Source organism: Pelobates fuscus, chromosome 7 (genome assembly GCF_036172605.1).
Source record: "Pelobates fuscus isolate aPelFus1 chromosome 7, aPelFus1.pri, whole genome shotgun sequence".
Classification (NCBI taxonomy): Eukaryota; Metazoa; Chordata; class Amphibia; order Anura; family Pelobatidae; genus Pelobates; species Pelobates fuscus.
Window position 1 is genome coordinate 110,819,618 of NC_086323.1, and position 21,735 is coordinate 110,841,352.

The window sequence follows — 21,735 nt, forward strand, 5'->3', positions numbered from 1 at the left end:
TTTATTGTTGGTCAGATTCTATTTATAAGAGGTTAATGTGCAGGCAACTTCTAAAGGACTGAAGTGTTTTAAGCATTTAATACAGAACCAACAAACAGAAGAAATATATGTTACGCTACTAGCTTGTAAATCAATAAATTGTGAAGAAAATTGGAAACTTATGAGACTATGAAGACTAATTAGACTTTTTAGCCAAGAACACATACGTTTAGTAATGCTGCTTTTCATATGTGTGTTGAATTTTGCCCTGAGGCCCCTGACTAGGTTTATAAGCATGGAATAAATGAGCAATTTTTAGACTGCTGACGAGTCCTGTAATTGTCTAATTCTCTACATGGTTTATCAACTAATGGGCAATATATTTTAGTCCATATATTTCTTCTGGCAGACAACTTCTGGCAAAAAACTCAGAAAATGTTCTCTGACATATGATTTGTCCTACACTAGAGGCGCTTTGGTAAATTAAGTCATTGGCAAATAATTATGTTCGGTTTCTTATATATCATCTGACATGTCTTTGCATTTTGTTCAACAAACAGCACCAGGGGGGTTCTTCTTGCATTAACAGACATTGAGACATTTTGCATAGGATCAGTCTATCATGATTTGTTTAAAAGACAGACGTAACAATGTTCTATGTAATGTTCTGATTTATTGGCGTTTTTATATTTTAGTTAGAACACCTTGGCTCATTTTTGTATTTGGTTATTAAAAAGAGAATCTCTTTGCATATGTAGAACTCAATTGTTCATAGAGATCATTGTTCTTTGGGAAATACTTGGTTCCTTCATTGCATTGGTGGCAAGATTTGGCACCACCACTTGTTTATGAACAAGATGAAGGCTTTGGTTTGGCAACTAAATACTTTTTGGGTTTATGCTGTAAACTGATAGCCTGAAGATAACTAGAATGATCTGTGTTCAGCAATTACCAGATTTTACTAATTACATGACGTAAAGTCATGATTTTATAAAGGACACGGAGGCGAGTATTAGGCTTTTCTCTTTCTTTTATTCCTCAGCATCAAAGAAAGGATATTGGTATTTTAATATAGCAATAACAAAACAAAAATACCCTTTAGGGTTAACCATATAACATTCCAGATATCTCAACCAATGGGATCATTCCTTGTACTATGTCCCCTCATGTGACCTAAGCCACTCCCTCTTTCTAGCTGATGCCGAAGCTGAACACATCAACAGGACAAAACTTCATGAACTTGGATATTCTCCGGTAGAGGGTTCCGGTGAGTCTTCCGGTGTAATTAGGGGCAGAGGATGATCCCGGTCGGTCCATCACAGGGTTAAGCTGTAGGAGACAGAGAAAATATGTGGTAAAATATATTCCAAGATCGTTTTTCGTGCATATACGCCGTACCAGATGTTCAAACGTTAATATCTGAAGACTTTTCTTTCAATCTAGGAAAAATTCTGATTAAAATTTAACATTAGTGGTATATCACATTGCATTTGAACATGTAAATCACTCTTACCTGTTTATAGTAAGTTGGGTGGGAAGATGCATGTATGTTTGCTTACCTGTCGTCGGGTGGGCTAATACTCGCCTCCGTGTCCTTTATAAAATCATGACTTTACGTCATGTAATTAGTAAAATCTGGTAATTTTATTAAAGGACACGTAGGCTCGTATTAGGCTAGTTTAAAGCTGTGAGATGATTATAGAGGAGATATGTTCAGTTGGTCGAAAATAGTAATCTTTAAATGTCGATTCTCGGGACCAATCAGCTGTGCGAAGTAGGTCCTCCAGTTTACAACCCGCTGAGAATGCTTTAGAGGCCATAGCGCCTCTTGTAGAATGTGCTCCATATACTGATATATCGATGCCAGCAGTCGACATTATCCATTTCACCCAGCGTGCCAGAGTTACCGTGGATACCGGGTGGTGTGGTCTCCTCAATGCCAAGAATAGATCGTGTATTGTAGGGTTCCGAACTGACTGGGTCCTTTTTTCGTATTCTTGCAGGCATGCCACCGGGCAGAGGTTAGCGTTGTGAGGAAATGATGGGTAGAAGACTGACGTGGTTTTTGACTCCGTACGTCTGGTGATATTAAACAGGACACCCTGTGGGGTGAAGGACCGCGCATCAAAGTCCAGGGCTCGAACGTCAGACACCCTTTTGCATGAAATTAAGCACAGGAGCATAGCCAATTTAGCGGACACTTGCTTGAGTGTGAGCTCCGAGTTTGGAGGCCATTCATCCAATAAGCGAAGGACTTTATTAACATCCCATAGGGTTGTATATCGGGGTTGTGGTGGTCGTGCAAATTTTATACCTCGTAGGAGGCGACAAACCAACATGTGTTTTCCAGCTGGGAAGCCTTCCCATCCGCTGTGGCCGGCTGAGATCGCCGATCTGTACACATTTATGGTGCGGTAGGCCAAACCTTGATCGTACAGGGTAGTAAGGAAAGTCAAAACGTTATTTACAGGAGCACGTATGGGATCCACGTGTTGTTCCACGCACCAACTACGCCATGTGTTCCAGGCATGAGTATAAGATCGTCTTGTTCCTGGAGCCCAAGCTCCTGCCAGTAATTCCAAAGTTGTTCGTGGAACGTCCGGCAGGGTCCAGGTTCCCCAGAGAGGAGCCACGCTAGAAGCCTGAGGTGGCCTTGTATCAAAAGTGGGTGAGAGTTCCCATCCGGGTCTGATAATATGTCCGTGGTTCCCGGAATCAGTCTGGGAAGGTCGATAGACATTTCCATGAGTGAAGGGAACCAAGGCTGTGCTGTCCAAAACGGTGTTATTAGAACTAGCGATGTACGAGAGCGTTGTAGGTGTAGGAGAGTCCGTGCTATGAGTGCAAAGGGAGGAAAGGCATAGAGCCGGTCGTTTGGCCAATCCTGTAGGAAGGCGTCCACTGCCAAGGCGTCTGGGTCCGGTCTCCAGCTGAAGAATGAAGGGAGCTGAGCATTCAGCCTGGAGGCAAAGAGGTCGATGTGCATCGGGCCCCAGAGTTGTTGGAGGTGTCGGAATATCAAGGGATTCAATTGCCACGCACTGTTGTCTCGTAAATGCCTGGAGTGCCAGTCCGCTACCGTGTTGGAGAGCCCCGGAAGGTATTCCGCTTGTACTGATATGTTGCGGCTTAGACAGAAATGCCAAAATTCCTTCGCCAGGTTCGTGAGTGTTGTCGATCTCGTGCCACCCAAGTGGTTGATGTACCGAACGGCCGAGATGTTGTCCATGCGCAACAGTATGGAACAATTGGTCGTGTATCCGAGGAGGCTCCGGAGAGCGAATGACCCTGCTAGGAGTTCCAGACCATTGATGTGGAGTTCCTTTTCCTTTGAGGACCATTTTCCACCTGTAGAAGTGGGACCACAACGAGCGCCCCATCCGAGTCTGCTCGCGTCGGATTCTATGATGAGATCCGGGGTGGTTCCGAATATCGCTTTGCCGTTCCACGCTTCCAGATGTTGAAGCCACCATGCTAATTCCTCTTTTGCTGCGCAGTCTAGAGGCACAGAATCTGAATAAGATTGACCCAAGCGAAGATGGGTCGTTTTTAGTCGTTGCAGGGATCTGTAATGGAGGGGTCCTGGGAAAATCGCTTGTATTGAAGCGGACAGCAGACCAATTATCCTGGCCAGTTGTCGTAAAGTCAAGACTGGTCGTGATAAGGTCCGCCGAATTTCCTTCTTTATGAGTTTTACTTTCGTGGTAGGTAGGCTGAGCGTTCCGTGAATCGCGTCTATGTCGAAACCTAGGAATTCTATTGATTGTGAAGGTTGTATGACTGACTTGTCCCAGTTGATTATGAAACCCAGGTTTTGCAGAAGGGTCGACGTCCAACGTAGATGTTGGTGCAATAGCGAGATGTTGTGGGCCATGATCAGCATGTCGTCGAGGTATATGATCATACGTACACCTCTGCTGCGGAGAAGAGCTACTACTGGTTTCAGCAATTTGGTGAAGCACCACGGGGCTGAGGACAGGCCAAAGGGAAGGCATCTGAACCGCCACATAGTGTTTTCCCAGTGGAATTGGAGTAAATGGTGACATTCTTCTGCGATCGGTATCGTCAGATATGCATCTTGGAGATCCAGTTTCACCATCCAGTCTCCTAGTCTTAGGAGGTCTCGGAGGCAGTGTATCCCTTCCATCTTGAAATGATGTTATGTGACAAAGGCGTTGAGAGGCCGCAGGTTTATTACTGGCCTCATGCCTCCACCCTTCTTGGGTACTAAGAAGATATTGCTTAGGAACCCGGGGGTGGTAGTGGGCACTTTGTAGATCGCACCTTTCTCCTTCAATGTGCGAACTTCTTCTGATACTAGGGTTCTGTCTTGTTGTGAAAATATAATCCGATGTGGCGCGGAGTGTTGGATTGGGTGTTGTGTGAGTTCTATGCGGTAACCTAGAACGGTCTCTAGTACCCAGGCATCTGAGGTTATTTTGTGCCAGACATCGTGAAAATGCAACAGTCTGCCCCCCACCAGTGATAAGGAATGGGTACATACTGGGAAGTAACTCACCATAAGGCCGGCGGCCATAGGAGGATCCCCTGGGTCCACGTGGGTGCCATGACCTGCCCCTGGTTGGGAAGAATGGCGACTGTGTCCTGGGTTCGGGAGGATGGAACCGTGTCGTGGCGGAGCCTCTGTATCCCCGGTATGATGGCCGGGAATGGCGGCCGGACAGACGGCCCCGCTGTCTGCCGGCCCCACCAAAAACCTTTTGCGAGAACACTCGCTTCATATTATGCTGTGCCTTGTCCAGTGCCGTGAAGGTGCTTACATAAGTACCCAGGGTCTTAACAAAGTCGTCTCCGAATAGGAGACCTTTTGCCTGTGTGCCAGGCTCTGAGATTGCTAAATGGATCAATTTTGGCTCAATTTTCATTAAAATGGCTTTACGCCGTTCTGTAGCCAATGCCGTATTGGCGTTTCCAACTAGGCAAATGCCTCTCTGGATCCACCCCCTGATGGCCAGTAAATCAATTGGGGTCCCTTCAGTAAGGGCCGTTTCGACCATGTCGAAAATTTTTGCCATAGGTCCGAGAATGTCAAGGACCTTGTCCTGGCAGTGTTTGAGGGAATAGTCCAATCCCTTCTTGGCCTTCCATCCCGACTTGCCCAAGAACTGGGCGATCTTGGGATCTACCTCGGGGGTTAAGCAGGCCATGTCTGGGACCGTGGGGCGTGGGCATTCCGCCCTCAGTTTACTCCTGGTGGCCTTATCAAGAGGTTTTCGCACCCTGGTTGCGATATAGATAGCCACATGGGATGTGGGATACCATTCCGCTGAGCGCGGATTATGCAACGTGTCAGGGTCGAAGAGGGGTTCCCCTTGGGGGTCTAGAACAGCGGATACATCCGCTTCTTGCTCAGCGTCTATCGCTGGGTGTGCAGTCTCGCTGCGTTCAGGGGATGAATTATCTGAATACATCGGGTCGATTGCTTCGGACCCATTTGAAGCCTCCTCTGAGTCCGAATCCGAGTCGGACGAATCAGGTAGGGCTTTTGCCCTCTTCCAACTCCGCACCGTTTTTGCCCGGCGGGGGGCTCTCTTACGTGGGGGCACCACGTCCTCAGTTTCAACAGGGCGCAACCTGTCCGTCATATCGGTTTTGGAGGCGACCCCTGTTAGGTGGTGTGATTTGCACGTAGCCTTGCGGCCGCTAGGGACCTTTGGCTTATTGTCAGTGGGTATAGGGGGTGCTGAACCGGGGTTTCTGCCGGATGCCATAATGGCGGTGGAGATTGTATGTGACAGGGTATCAGACATCACTCCCATGGCACTAAATATAGCCTGCGTCACTGACTTATTCATTGTAGCGTCCAGAAGCGCCTGGAACTCTTCCGAGTTCACGTGGTCCTGGGGTGCTTCCTCACCACCTGTAATGGCCGCAATGCCTGTAGGCATAGCTGTTAAAATCTGCTTGCTAGGGGTGGCAGAGGTCTTGGGGGCAGGAGTCAGTTTGTCAGTTTGAGACTGCATACTGATTTGAACTACAGAGCTTACTTTGGGAACAATACCCAGGTACTCCACAGTGTGGTGGGAAAAGGCACAGTGTAACTGACACTTTGTAAAGTGAGTACTGATTATGGCACTACTGAACACTCAAAACGCTGTCTGCACATCAACAAAAGAACTTTGGTAACATGCAGACTATAAGGTACTCTATTTAGGCACTGAACAGCAGATATGCACAAATAATATGGCAGCTTACCGAGTGTTCCCTCAGGAATGACACCTGGGGGGCACCGGTAAGCTGCCCAGCAACTCCCTCAACCAATGAGCTCGTGCCCCTCCCTTAACGAGTGACGCGAGCGCCGGGTGAAAAAAGGCGGCAAATCCGCCAATCACAAGATGGCCGCTGCGATGCGCGGGAACGCACTGCGCATGCGCGGGCGGCCGAATCACCGGAATTATTGGCCGCGATCCGTCGGGTGGCTGGTTTGCTCGTTAAGAGCAACGAAGTGGAGGGGAGAACGGAGGAAGGTGGGGAGGTGAGGGGGAGCTGACAGAGAAACCGGGTTATAAACAACCCGTGCGGCAGTGCCGAGTGGGGGCTTGCCCCAGGGGAGGGGCAAGTACTCAGCACTGGATGAACGGATAAAAACACACAGTTAAAATCATAACATAACGAACATCAGAAATAAATACAAAATAAATGCAAAAATACTGCAATATATATCAAATTTTGTCAGAGTAGAAAATATGGTGGTACTTAGCTGAGGCAGCATCAAAGAAAGAGGGAGTGGCTTAGGTCACATGAGGGGACATAGTACAAGGAATGATCCCATTGGTTGAGATATCTGGAATGTTATATGGTTAACCCTAAAGGGTATTTTTGTTTTGTTATTGCTATATTAAAATACCAATATCCTTTCTTTGATGCTGAGGAATAAAAGAAAGAGAAAAGCCTAATACGAGCCTACGTGTCCTTTAATAAAATTATATTTTCCCTTTTGATTTTGGGGCAACCACAATCTTTGTTGGGCAAGCTAATTTTTGAGTTTCATATACCAGAAATGTTTGATTTGAATATAATTTTAGGAAGCCACGTTCTTTATGAGTCACAGAAATGTAGAAAGGAAACGTTCACACATGGGAGTTTGAAACAAATAGCTAAGTAAATGTTAGTGATGGCTTGTGCTACTAAAAAAAATCAGACTGGATCTAATTTTATAATTTACACTGCATGTCTTACTGTCTCGGACTCTATACAAATATATAAAAATATATTTAAGCCCTCCAGTGTTGTGAGTACAGGCTCCAAGAGGGCACAAGCATGCGTAAAGAAAAGCGATTTAGACACATATAATACTACAGAGATGAGTGACTTTACTTACTTACCTCCTGGGCACTACCCACCCAAGAAAGCTCTTTGATAGAACTTTAATTCTATCTGTTTGTTGGTTCTGTTATTTTGGGCTTAAAATGTTGCATTTGCACAATTTAGTTAATAATCTATCCAGAAGGCATCATTTAGCACATTTGTCAATGTAGCGGAGGGCTAGTCCTTGCAGGGACTCTCCTCCGCTGGTTACTCCAAGATGTGCTCAGGAACAAGAATACTCCAAGGAAACAACCAAATACAGCAAAGTAATCCAAGAATCTCCAAACACCTCCCCAGCAACTCAACGACACTCAGCTCTGATTTTAATGGAGCCACAGCTGTCCTTTAATGAGAATCCCCATGCAAGGAGTTTCCAGATACATATTCCAGGGGCATTCCCCACTGGACCCGAGAGTAGACGGAAGCAAAGTACACAATATAATTACATTACCTCTCAGGTCCAGGACATGTATAATCTTTATTACCCCAAAATATACAGTTCCCCATAAGATACCCCCTCAAGTACTATATCCTGGATAGCCTGGGTCTGAATGCCTAATATAGCTGTAAAGAGCTCTGATCCCACAAATGCAGCTAAAATGCCACCGGGGTATAGTTTAGACCGACAGCACACGAGGCGCCTGCCCAAAAAGGTTCCATGAAAATATGCTGTGCAGTCGGTCTCTTTCGGGAGTGTAAAATACATAAAAACAGTACAACAAACTATTCGTATGAGTATCTGAACGCTGCTCTGTTCACATGAATTTCTACGAATGGAACAGAAGGTGTAAGTCCCAGTGGTGTTCACACTGTCGAATGGCCGATTTTAGTTCCATACACTCGACGACCAAACACCGCTGTCTCTGTTCGTTTTCCAAAATGGCCCCCACCACGTGTTCGCAGATACACAGCCGACCGCTTGGGACGTTCATGTAGTTGCGGCTTGTGGAGGTGTGAACGGGGTTATTGGTGTTAATTAGTGGCACACTCCACAACTGGGTTGCCTGCCATTCGGTAGTCGGCCAGAACCATGGGAGAACTGAATTTAACGAACGGCCAGGTGAAACAGGGGAAAAGCATGGTGGTTTAATATCAGGGAGATCTGTCCCAACACAGGGACTGCCAGCTCCAAACATAGGGGAAACGGTGAGGGGGAACACCGGCACAGACAGCCCAGAGCAGGCATTAGGGTACCGTCCCAAGGCCCATTCCGCTACAGTCAATGTTCTGATTTATTATCATTATTAAGTTACATTTGGTTTCTGTTATTTTTTATAAATAAAGTACTAAACTTTATTATATCTGTTAGACTATTGTGCGACCAAATGGATTGTCCATTACATTGCATTAAGCAGCCACAGAGGTTTATATTGGAAACAAGATGTGTACTAGAAGAGTATAACTTTATTTACCAACCAATTTCATGTCAATACAAATAACTATCAGAGGCTTCTTCATCGATTGGATTGGACTGAGAGCAATGGATCATCTCCTGGGACTCCTAGAACTGAGCCTTTATGTTTGAAGACACAATGGTTTCTCGAACTAATGAGAATACCATTCATGGTCAGCGTAGTCTATGTTGGATACATTTTTTAGTACAGCAGGATGTACAAAGCAGAACGTTTTTCAAGAAGAAATATGATTGATTTCTTGGAGTGAAGAAAGTAATTTCCCTTTCATAAGGAGAAAAATAAATTGAAATGTTTTTAGTAATTTTGGGAAGTGAGACTGCTGCGTTCCTTTTGTGTCAATACAATAGTGACACAATCTACATTTGCATAAACCTAAACTAGAATCTGATGAATCTGTGAAGGTTTTCAATCTTAATAACTATGCAATTATACTTTAGTTTTCACTAGAAATAATGGAACCTTATTTACTAGCATAACTCACCAATTCTTAGAACGCATTTCAATTAGCATGAGAGTAGAAAGAAAAACATACAATCTGAATGGAAAGCAAGGGATAGAAAACGTGGATTGGATGAGTGGATCGTTAACACACACACACACACTCTCTCTCTCTCTCTCTCTCTTTTACTGGCACACACATACATTGTCATCTACACATTCTTTCTTACTAATAAACAAATGCACACTTTCAATGACCTACACAAACGCACTCTGACACATATGCACAATATGTCGCTTGCATATACAAAAAGAATAACAGCCCCCTTACCTCCACCATACCTTTGCTAGCTCTGACTGGAGGAGAATGGAACCAGTGTATAGTGTGCTCATGCACAGTATCTCACAAAAGTGAGTACACCCCTCACATTTTTGTAAATATTTTATTATATCTTTTCATGTGATAACACTGAAGAAATTACACTCTGCTACAATGTAAAGTAGTAAGTGTACAGCCTGTATAATGTGTACATTTGCTGTCCCCTCAATATAACTCAACACTTTGGGCCCAATTTGGACATTTCCACTTAGGGGTGTACTCACTTTTGTTGCCAACGGTTTAGACATTAATGGCTGTGTGTTGAGTTATTTTGAGGGGACAGCAAATGTACACATTATACAGGCTGTACACTTACTACTTTACATTGTAGCAGAGTGTAATTTCTTCAGTGTTATCACATGAAAATGTATAATAAAATATTTACAAAAATCTGAGGGGTGTACTCACTTTTGTGAGATACTGTATATATATAATGGGAGTGCATATAGCATATGTAGTGTCTGTGTAGGGGCTGTAGTGTGTATGCATTGAATAGTATGTGTGTGTAGGAGTTATAATGTGTTTGTATAGTGGGTGTATTTAGCGTGAGTTTGTGTATGTCTGTATAGGTTTTAGGGTGTATGGGGTATAGTGTGTGTACAGGGGGTATAGTGTGTGTGCATACAGTGTAGTGTGTACATAGAGATATGGTGTCTGTATAGGGGTGTGGTGTGTTGGTGGGGGAATAGTCTAGCCTGGAGATGGAAGCCGCCCATTCGTTGAACCTTTAAAGGTGTCATTCTGTGCAGTCCACACCCCCCTAGTGATGCTGTTGAGTACATCTTTTCCCCAACTTTACTGCTAACCTACAATTGTTCTGATAAAACATTTGAATCTAGATATGTAATTGCTACATATGCTCACTTTCTAACTTTCTACATGTCAGTTTTTGAAGCAGTTTTGTATGAGCAGAAATACTGTAGGTAGTGTCTTTTCTTAATCAGTTTACACAATTTAATGCTTTGCAACTGCCATTTAAAATGGATTTGATACTTAATATTCTGTCACTTATCTTTAGTGCAATAAAATCTCAATTTTCAAACAATGATTTATAAATAAAAAAAACTCATTGATTGCATAGATATCTGCCCCCTTTGTTGTGACACTTGTGTTGCAACTAATAGCCTACCAAAATGACATAATTAGCACGACAGAGTCCCTGTGTGTGTAACAAAAGTATCCAGTTATCTCAGAGTAAAGTCACCTGTTTAAGTGCGATCCCAGGTTTTGTTACGGATTATTTGATGATCCCTTTAAACAAGTTAAATTTATATCAGGCCAAGCTATTGGAAAGTATCCAGTTTTTTGTTATTTCACCAATTTCACCAACTGATGCTTATCTACAAGCTTCTTAAGGCTTTCATGAGTTGACACATGGTACAATAACAAAGAATCTATTACAAACTAAATATTTCAACAAATTTTAAGCAGCATATAATAATGAGGGCTTCTTCATGGGGATAGCTCTGCGTTAAATCACTAATTTTATGACATGTCTGTTAGTCTATCTTTGTAATATTCTTTATATTGCTCAATAATACTTTATTGAATGCAATATGATATCAAACTGTTAATAGCTCCTGACTGATTCCTCTTCTGCAACTGTCACTAGTCTAAAACTATCCTTACCTTTTAGTGTCATGTTACCCCACTCCCTCTAGCATGTAAGCGCATTGAGCAGGGCCCTCAACCACTCTGTTCCTGTGTGTCCAACTTGTCTGGTTATAACTACATGTCTGTTCGCCCACCCATTGTAAAGCGCTGCGGAATTTGACGGCGCTCTATAAATATAATAATAATAATAATAATAATATCACAACTTCTTTAGTTTTTATGGATTTCAATAATTCTGTATGCTAGTCACATGCACTTAAAAGGCTATTTATTCCATTTATCTATTAGGACTTGAAACATTATCTTGTGTCCTCTCATCCAGATTTTCAATGTCTGATTTCATTGCAAAAACTCTTTTTTTTTTCTTGGGTCTGTGTTTTTTTTCCCCAATTTATACATTCCTTTCTAGTTCAGTTGCTCTCCGGAAATGGTTTTGGATACAATATAATGAGCAATCCAGGATACGTGTCTCTTGAGTTTTAGAATCTGAGCTGACAAAATGGTCCTTGTTGGCATAGCACTATCCTGCGGGACTGCTTGTCTCCGGTGTGTGAATTCTTACAAGGGGTTCTGCACCTTGGCTATGGATGATAAGTGGATTAGGTACTAGTGTAAGTTGCCAAGAGCTCTGATAAATAAGGAGGCAGTTTCACTCATTATACCAATTGGAAGCGTGTTTCATTATGTAACCGAATATGCAACAGAAGATATATCATTCACTTAGTGCAACTTGCTCATTTAGCCCTGTCTTCTCTAACTACTCAAGTAAATCGTTGTCTTAAGTTTCATGGAATACTGAAGGTTTGCTTAATCCGGGTATGGTGACATGCTTCATCATGAAACTGTAGATGTCTTACATCCATTATCCCAGCTGTCTATCTCTAGCTGTCTAACTAGACAGGGATGCAATCAAAGGAAAACTGGTAACATGAAAACACAAATTAGAATCTTAGTCAGAGGGTCTCTTTAAAAAAAAAAAATCTTCATGGGACTATCAGAAAGTAAACCAAGTGGCATAGAAGTTTATAGAGAATGCCGCTTGTATGGGAAATTCAGGTATAAAATCATTTAGAAAGTAAATTAATCCAAACCAGTTTAAATCATTCTGGGAGAGCTACATAAAACACATAATACGCACGCTTTAGCATGATTAGCTCTGCCATCGTCTACTACTTCAGCAGAGACTGCTAGGAGCTGCCTTTGGGCAGAAAGATGTTTATAAATATTGCCTATTTCATTTGTACTATGATACCCATGCGTTATAGCCATTATGAAACTGTCCAGAAAGCACAAATACAGATCTGATATTGTGTGGTAGGAAGCAAAAATAATTCCAAAGACTTAAGAAGGATCCCATAAAAAAAAAAAAAAAAAAAAAGTTGTTTCAGTAGAAACTGTCCAAGGTAAATCACAATCTATTTTCAGTGGTCCGTTTAAAATCCGTTTCGATCCTCAGAAGTGATGAATTAAAATTTCCATTTTGCGATGCTCAGAATGAGGTTATAACTAGAGATGCTGCCTTTGGTACGTTTTCATATGGCTTGTTGAACGGTATCGTGAAACTGTCAGATGTAGCTCATGTAAATAGATTTTCAAGAAGCCGTTCTGATAAATTATGAAAACTACTAGGGATTTAATTACTAAACAGCTGCTTGGAGCTGCCGAACCACTTGTAAAACACAGACAAAAATACACTGGTTGGAAACAATTTTAAAATCTCTTGAGTTGGAGATATTTTACCACCTTCGTTATTTTTGCCTTCAATGTGGAAGTCGGGTAGAATGCCACAGCGACGTTATGTTTGGAGAACAAGCTCTGAGCTAAATACAGGAGGTTCTCTGTGAGTGATCATGTCTGGGTTCCTTTGCACCTACTAACTGCATTTGTACTTTTTAAATGTTTATCCAGCTTCCTTCTGTCACTTTAGGCCTGCAGGAGACAGGTTTTTTCGACACTTGTGCTGTAAGTAAAGGAGACAGGCTCAGTCGTTGCTGGTTTACGTAGAGTGACCCCATGTCTGATCCTGTCACAAGACATTATATTCAGGCAATGTTGGTTCTTGTAATGTCCATCTCCTGCTATCTTACACACTTTGCACCAGCTGTCTCTGTATGTATGTTTGTGCGTAGCGATTGCACTTTGCCAAGTCTAAATAGTATTTTAGCCAATCTGTGCCAATCTGATTCTGTGTTCCAATTGCACACCTAGAATGGAAGCATAACAGAAAGAATGTAAGATAAAACTGGAAGAGAGAGGGGAAAAAAAGAAAAAAGAAAGATAAAGACAGAAACTCTAGTAATTTACTATTGAGGCAACTGAGAGGCCTGTTAACCCTCTAGAGATGCTTCAAAGATGCTGCTAGCAGTGTCAGAGGGCCTATGCCTGCTGCAAATGCTCTCATCCAGACATAATGAGCTGTCTGTTTGGGTCACTTATCAGTGCTACCTGCTTCTGCTTGACTTCCCAGGTATGCTCCACTACTAAGAGGGAATATACAGGCAGCTTGAGGAATGAAACAAGACACCTGGAACATCATGGGCTGTAATTGCAGACTATGTTTCTCTCCGGCCCTAGAGGACACCTCGTGACTGATAAAGAACCTAGAGTTTTTATCATAAAGGCTCTGTGTGGTGTCACAAGCATTTGACAAAAATACATTACAGTCCTTTGTGAGAGCAGACAGAAAAAAAAGCAATTCTCGTGCAGTATATTTTCAAAGTTGGCAGTGCAGAACAGTATAAACTTGCACGAAACAGGCTATACACAAATAAAGTCTTCTTCCTGACATCATAGGCGCACCTCTAATAAGACAATAGACGGGAAATTAGGGTTATCTATCAATATATAACCACTAGAGACTGCTGGAGTAATTATGGTTGCAAGAGGTCGCTGGGATCAAACTATTAGTGAGTGGTTTCACATAGAGGGTCCCGCAAGTACCCCTGTCATCCATACTGCTAATGTTGAAGTTACCTTTCGGCATTAGCAATAAAAATGTCATTCATATTTAGACAGCAGTGATTGGATAAGCATATCAACTGATGTCAGGGCATCTACCTCTAACCAGGCTTGAATACCAATTCGTGCTGTGAGGTCCATCATTTTAGTGTCCACCATACTGGCCTCTTTTAATGGGATATATAGTAAAATAAGCAAATGTTAGAACCAGAGAGTACAATGGTGCCGTGACTTAAACCAGGGGTGCCCAAAAAGTAGATCCTCAGATGTTGTAGAACTACAACTCCCATGATGCTTTGAGTGCATTTAGAATGCCTCTAGAACAGGGATAGGCAACCTTCAGCACTCCAGATGTTGTGGACTACATCCCCCATAATGCTCTTACATCCATAATTCTGGCAAAGCATCATGGGAGGTGTAGTCCAAAACATCTGGAGTGCCGAACGTTGCCTATGCCTGCTCTAGAATATCAAAGCATCATGGAAGCTGTAGTTTCAAAACATCTGGGGATCTACCTTTTTAGCACCCTTGACTTAAACAATAGGACTAATAGCAACAAAAGAGATCCAGCACTTGCAAAGTCCAGGGGAAACAGATTTATTGGCAACACACCAGCCCTTAATTTAACTGGGGTTCACCTCTAAGGATTATCTACAGCACCGTAAACACCTTGGGCTGTTTGGTGAGTGCCGTCTCTTCTATTCGTTTCAATAAAAGATAGGACCGTCTATTGAAATCTGGAACAGCTGATTGGTATCATACAGGCACAGATAAAACACGTGTGAACAGCATAGCTATTTAATCCACTATGCAAATCACAGGTTTTTGACATTTATTCACTTATAAATCTCTTGTTCTTACAATGTATGACAGTGTCCTTTCCTGAATTGAGTTTAAAAGTAGCCTGACATAAATTAATCAGAAAAAAAGCTTTGCCTGACCTTTCTACCATTGTCTATCCTTTCTGAGCTGACATTTTCCAGCACAAAGCATTATACGTGCCTCTGGTTAGCGGTAAGCACTAGTCACTGAGTTATATGACCCCTTTTCAGGGTGCTGACAGAGATGGGAGAAGATCCATTACAATGTAACCAATAATATACAGATCCTTCTCATACCAAAATGGGACTGTGTACAAATGCATTTCATACATGGGTTGAGCAAGTGTATCATTTCCATATTCCCTGTTGTTTACTCTGTCATTTAAATGTGCATTTATCAATTAAAATTAACACAACCGTATAAATCCCACTTTAAGAAATAACATACTGTATACCATACTTAAAATTACCTTTTGGATCTGCCATCATGTACTTAATTAGCATTATTCTTATTGAGAGAGAACGAGCCAGATTCTGCACATTACATAGATTGGTTGATTCGTTTTTATTTGTTAATAAACATCTGTAATTCAGAACTAATACTAATGAATATTCAAGTGTAACACTTGTAGCTAAGACAATTCCTTTTATTAACTATGAATAGGGTAGTAAACATAATTGACAATATTTGCACTTATCATATGTGTTTATTGGTAATGTATACATAATGTGTTAACTTGTATTTCCTTCTGATAAGGAGTCATTAAAAAGTGATCATGAATGAACAGCACTGTGCCTTTTTACATTCACTCTCCACTCCCGAGCACCCCACTAACATCCATTATCTAATTTATAACAAGGAGAGTGTCAGGATCGGGTCAGGGATCCAACACGCAGAGTACAAAGAGTAGCAGATACGTATACCGGTCCTTAGAATGGCCGGACTTAACGTATAACTACAATAGAATGGTCAGAGACAAGCCGAGGTCGAGGGAACGAGAGGACAGGTAAGCGAGAGACAAGCCGGGTCAAGGATAACAGAAAGACAGGAGAGTAAACAACAAAGCCGGGTCAGAACCAAAAGACAAGTGAATAACAAAGCACTGTGTGACTAGGCGGACTAGAACCACGACAGGGCAATGAGTGAATGAGAGAGCCACTGTTAAGTATCCTGGCTAGGGAGAGAAGACACGCCTCCGGCGAGTCCTGATTCGTCTCCCGAGATTTGAGTGACAGGACGTTCCGGGTTGGCGTCATGACGTCTACCTCCGGTCCTCCTGTTATAAAAGGAAGTGACTCCCTCGCGGCCGGCGTTAGCAGGACCGAGTGAACCGCGGGAGGCCGAGGAGACATGCCGTCCGGACGGATAAACTTCTAAGTCTCTACCTCTCTCAGAGGTAGAGACTTCAGGTACCCTGACAGAGAGAAAGCGTAGACTCTTTGCTTCTCACCTTTTTTTTGCAAAAGTGTAATGTGCTTCAGAGCTTAAAACAATCCTGTCTACATTCTGTTGAAACAAAGATAAAACCTCGGCAACCCTATTAAATACAGGATCAAAGAATTTTCCGGTCCCTCGTTGATGCCTGTTTGAGCAAAGCAAGTCAAGCATCACCTAAAATATTAAAACTAAGAGGTGTGCATTCTTTGTGTGTTAAGGTCAGTCACCTGCCTATTTTAAGTTTGATATCATTGAGGTCTGCCCAGAACATCCCTTTGATTTTGCTACTGGATCTTTTTTTTTGGATACCACAGTTACAATAATCATTAGCATGGGAGTCACAGGTGTCATGATCTGTCTTTTTGACAGTTTATTTTAATTGCAGTATATGTAGACATTGCTTTTCTTGCAAGCTCGCTGTCTTGCTCAGTATTAGGATTGGGAACATGCCATCACCTGATCCTCTCTTGGGCTAGAGGCTTGTTGACCGCTTGTCACCTTTAGTTAGTACCCTTCACTAGAGTGGCCTTGTGGGAAGTGTAGGAAGGGATCTTATTCTGTTTTTATTAGCATAGCTATTCCAAAAATGAAGAGCAGAAGAGGGGCTATAAACTGAGTCCCCAGTAAGTTATGGTCCTTGGAAACCCACACAAGCCTATTTTTTGGATGGAGGGCCAGTTATGATCTTTTCTTATATACACATACTGGTCACTTGGTACTATAGATAATTACAACACATCTCTATCTCCACAGAGCTTACATTCATCGCAGTACATTAATCGCAGTACATATTATATTGCTGATGATTGGTGAAATTTCAAATCACCCACAAAAATATTGCAAAAAAAAATATTTCTGTGCATTCATGGCTCTCAGATAAATGAAATAATTAAGCTAGTGGACCACATCATGAAACTGTTCTGGGATCTTCACTGTAGGTCATCTGGCAGTCTACAAATCCATGAAATAAGTTTGAGTACACAGATCATGCCATGAGAAATCATATGACAGGAAATACAGTATCCAATAAGGTGCTGGCTGCATTATTTTAAATCATTCTTTTACTTCTATTAACCCCTTAAGGACACATGACATGTGTGACATGTCATGATTTCCTTTTATTTCAGACGTTTGGTCCTTAAGGGGTTAAACCACATAATCCGAGCAGGTGTGTTCATTTACAAACACAAAGATAAAGCACCGCGCTTACAGCAGCAGTAGCTTAGTATCCAACAGCTTAAAATACATAGTAAAACCAAGACAACGTTACCTGTGCTCTGGCCTAAATCCCCATGTGCATTTAAACAAAATGGAGGCTCTTTAGTTTTATTCCAATGGCCATTTGAATATATAAGCTCACCAGCCACGTCAAGGCAAGCCTCAATAGGTGAGTTCCTACACTAGCCATTAGATATGCTGATATCAGCCAAGAATCTCCAGTGAGACAGGAAGGGGTGTTTTATAAACCAGCAAGGTGATTTGTATGTGTTATAGCCCTATTCAGAGTAAAGCATGTAGGGGTTTATAAAACACCCCTTCATGTCTCATTAGAGACGTTTAAACTTTGTCTGATACCAGCAAAGTTTATTGAATGTTTAGAAGCCCTATAAAGGGTTAAATGTTAAAGGGTTTATAAAACACCCTTCTTTCTCACTTTGTCTGATACCAGCAAAGTCTATTGAATGTTTAGAAGCCCTATAAAGGGTTAAATGTTAAAGGGTTTATAAAACACCCCTTCCTGTCTCACTTTGTCTGATACCAGCAAAGTTTATTGAATGTTTAGAAGCCCTATAAAGGGTTAAATGTTAAAGGGTTTATAAAACACCCCTTTCTGTCTCACTTTGTCTGATATCAGCAAAGTTTATTGAATGTTTAGAAGCCCTATAAAGGGTTAAATGTTAAAGGGTTTATAAAACACCCCTTTCTTTCTCACTTTGTCTGATACCAGCAAAGTTTATTGTATGTGTAGAAGCCCTATAAAGGGTTAAATGTTAAAGGGTTTATAAAACACCCCTTTCTGTCTCACTTTGTCTGATATCAGCAAAGTTTATTGTATGTGTAGAAGCCCTATAAAGGGTTAAATGTTAAAGGGTTTATAAAACACCCCTTCCTGTCTCACTGGAGATTCTTGGCTGATATCAGCATATCTAATGGCTAGTGTAGGAACTCACCTATTGAGGCTTGCCTTGACGTGGCAGGTGAGCTTATATATTCAAATGGCCATTGGAATAAAACTAAAGAGCCTCCATTTTGTTTAAATGCACATGGGGATTTAGGCCAGAGCGCAGGTAACGTTTTCTTTGTTTTTACTAGGTGTGTTCATTACAGAGAGAGCTGGACAAACTTTGAACCCATTACTCTTAAAAATGATGCAAAACAAAAAATTGGAATTGAAAACAAAATTACTCTCCCTTGATAAAGCGATAACATTTTGCGAGGCTTAATTCAATGTGGGGCATACTCATTTAAAGAAATATTAGCACACATATGGCACACACAGAATAAAATATACCAAGACTTCACATTTCCTACTCTTCCCTTCCCCTTCTCCTTTCATTCACTTTCCTTTCCTCTTCCAAACTCTTCCTGTTTCTGTCACTTACCATTCCCTTCTCTCTCCATTTCTATTTTAAATATTTTTTTTCTCCCTAATGTGTACACAGCTTGTTAGTTGTCATGCACTTCCTATAGCTTACGTAGGTGTTTGGTCTGATAATATCTGTTCTGCAGCCTCACATCTGACACTGTGGTGTTCTGTTGATTTCGTGCTCTGTGTAAGATTCCATGCTCTGTGTGCACATAGCAACCCTCCGTGATGTGCTTACTTTCAAACTGTTCCTCAGAATAATCTTTAAATGTTTGCAAACACGATTTACCCGTGCTCTATTCTGCAACAACAACGTCAGCATCACTTACTTTCTTACCATTTTCAACATCTTCTCTGTACTCTTTGCCTGTTTCAGCCTCTTAGGCCAATTGTTAAGCTTTAAATTGCATACATGTGTTCTTTCCAATCTCATTTCAATGCACACTAAATTATCAAACTCTGTCTTTTGAAATATATTGTTTAGTATATGGAGACTTCCTTTAGTTCATTCAAGTGAAACAGCAATTAGATATCTATCCTTTCTTCACATTCATATATCTCCTCAGTTCTGCACTATATTTCCTTCCTATATTTAAGGATACATATTAGTGAGCTGGTGTAATGTCATGAGTTGCAACGTGAATCTGTGAAAGGATGTATGTATTTCCAATATCCTTGTGTAGAAGCAAGGGAGTACTTGACATATGCATATGCTTAATCTACCCCATACCCCCAAAAATACTCAGACACCTTGTGTTGGGAAAATTATTATCACAGCTTTAATGATATAAAGGTAAACATCTAAAATTATAAGGTCATTGTCAACACAATACATAATACAATATTAACCCCATTCCTTTAACATAGCTACCCCGACAATGACCCACATACACAATTATTGATACCACCTATAACATATAAATAAATGAACATAAAACATAAACCATGGCCACCGAGGGCATGAATTTCCAGCTTTCACAATGTAGGGGCATACCAAGATACACCCCACACTACCAACGAGCTCGAACCTACAAATACCATTCCAAACCTAACTGTTCTTAGCGAACAAAAACTAACATACCTATGAACAAATTACCCACCCCCCAACTTTTCTATCCATCCGCTGCCACAGCTCAGAGCTTGACACCTTAAGCTACCTGAGCGCCCCGCAACAAAAACACAGCCTTTTGTAAACCATTCTGAAAACCTAGCAATATAAAGTCCAGACCCACATTGGAAAGATGAACACCATCAGGCCAGTAATATCCAGGAAGATTAGCTTCCAAATCCCGATGCCTAACAACCCCCCCCCCCCACTCGACAAATATAATTTGCCATAATTTTATTAACCTTACCCCTGCTTTTTTCTAACGCCCTCATGTCCCTAGCATGATGCCAATGCAAACGGGGAATCATCTCGGACAATACCACCACCACCCCTGGGACCATCTGACTCAAAGTGTCAACGTCCGTCTTCATCTGCTCAAGTAATTATCGCTGCGGGACCTGCCCCAAATCATTCCCCCCAGCGTGTACCAATACCACATTCGGCACCTGACCCTCACCAATCCGCTTCCATAACTCACAACACATCCCCTGCCAGCTGGAACCCCGAAAACCAAACCACAGAACTCGGACTACTGAACAAGGAAAGCCCAGCTGCATGCCGTGACGATGAACTGCGGCCCTCTTTTTGCGCAGTAGACGAACGAGTGTTCAATCACCCAAGCATTCCAGCCTACAGGAGATAAACATGTTAACACAAGTACACAAACATGTTCCACATCCCCTCCCACCCCAGCATTCCAACCATGTGAAGAAAACAGATTAACACATGATTCCCACCTACCAATCTTCTTAACCAAGTCCTCCGTCAAGCCCAGCCAGACCCATATGTGCCAAAGCCAACCGAAAAACCCTGAGGAATTGAAACCTCAATAAGGATGACCCATCAGCGTGAACCAAAAACGAATCCTGAACCCCCTTACGTATTGCCCTAGAAGCAAAAGCGGAAGAGACTGGACAAACTTTAACACCTGGTAAGGAAAACAGTAACACCAAGCAACCCGTACCAAAGACGTCAGTCTTAGACCAACTCAAATGCAATACCACCCGATCTTCCCATAATTCAACCTCTGAATGCTGCAAATCCCCTCAAACAATTGCTACTGACTAGTTCGCTCACCCGAAATGCCTGACTAAAAGCCAAGGAAAACAGAAGAACTTCATACGCCGAAAAACAAACCTCTGGGAGCACGCCAATCAAACCTTGGAGGACCTCAAACTAACCAGGCCGCCGCCGCACATGTTGCCCGAAAAACCACATAAAATTTCATGCAATACAAGACAAAATGGCGAAGTAGCCAAACAACTGGGATGGAGGAAGCAGATAAACCGTTAACAGTGTCCACTACTGACATGTAATCAGAGAAAAATATCACCTTTCTGTTCTGCAACTGCCGCCCTGACAAAGCTAAAGCCACCACCAACGGAAAAAATTCCAGAAATGCCAAGTTGCGAATAAGCAGGCTGGCCTTCCACGCCTCTGGCCAAGGTTCTGCACACCAATGCCCACCAAAGCAAGCTCCAAACCCCACACTCCCAGATGCATCCGTAAACAATTCCAAGTCTGGCAAAAAAAAAATATGAAAATTAAAAGATCTTCTTAACAAATTAAATATTGCAGAATTAGTTGTGTGAGAGGGACACACAGAGTCGCCATAAGAAATTTTGGAGCCCCTAACACTGTTCAAAGTCTGGGCCCCGAGGTGCTGCAT

The 21,735-nt window shown here is 42.1% G+C and overlaps 1 protein-coding gene across 1 annotated transcript in view; it reads left to right on the top strand.

Annotated features, from left to right (window-relative positions):
- The window catches only part of CACNA1I (calcium voltage-gated channel subunit alpha1 I), a 286,325-nt gene that overhangs the window by 48,686 nt on the left and 215,904 nt on the right, over window positions 1-21,735 (top strand). The gene's annotated exons all lie outside the window — the stretch shown is intronic.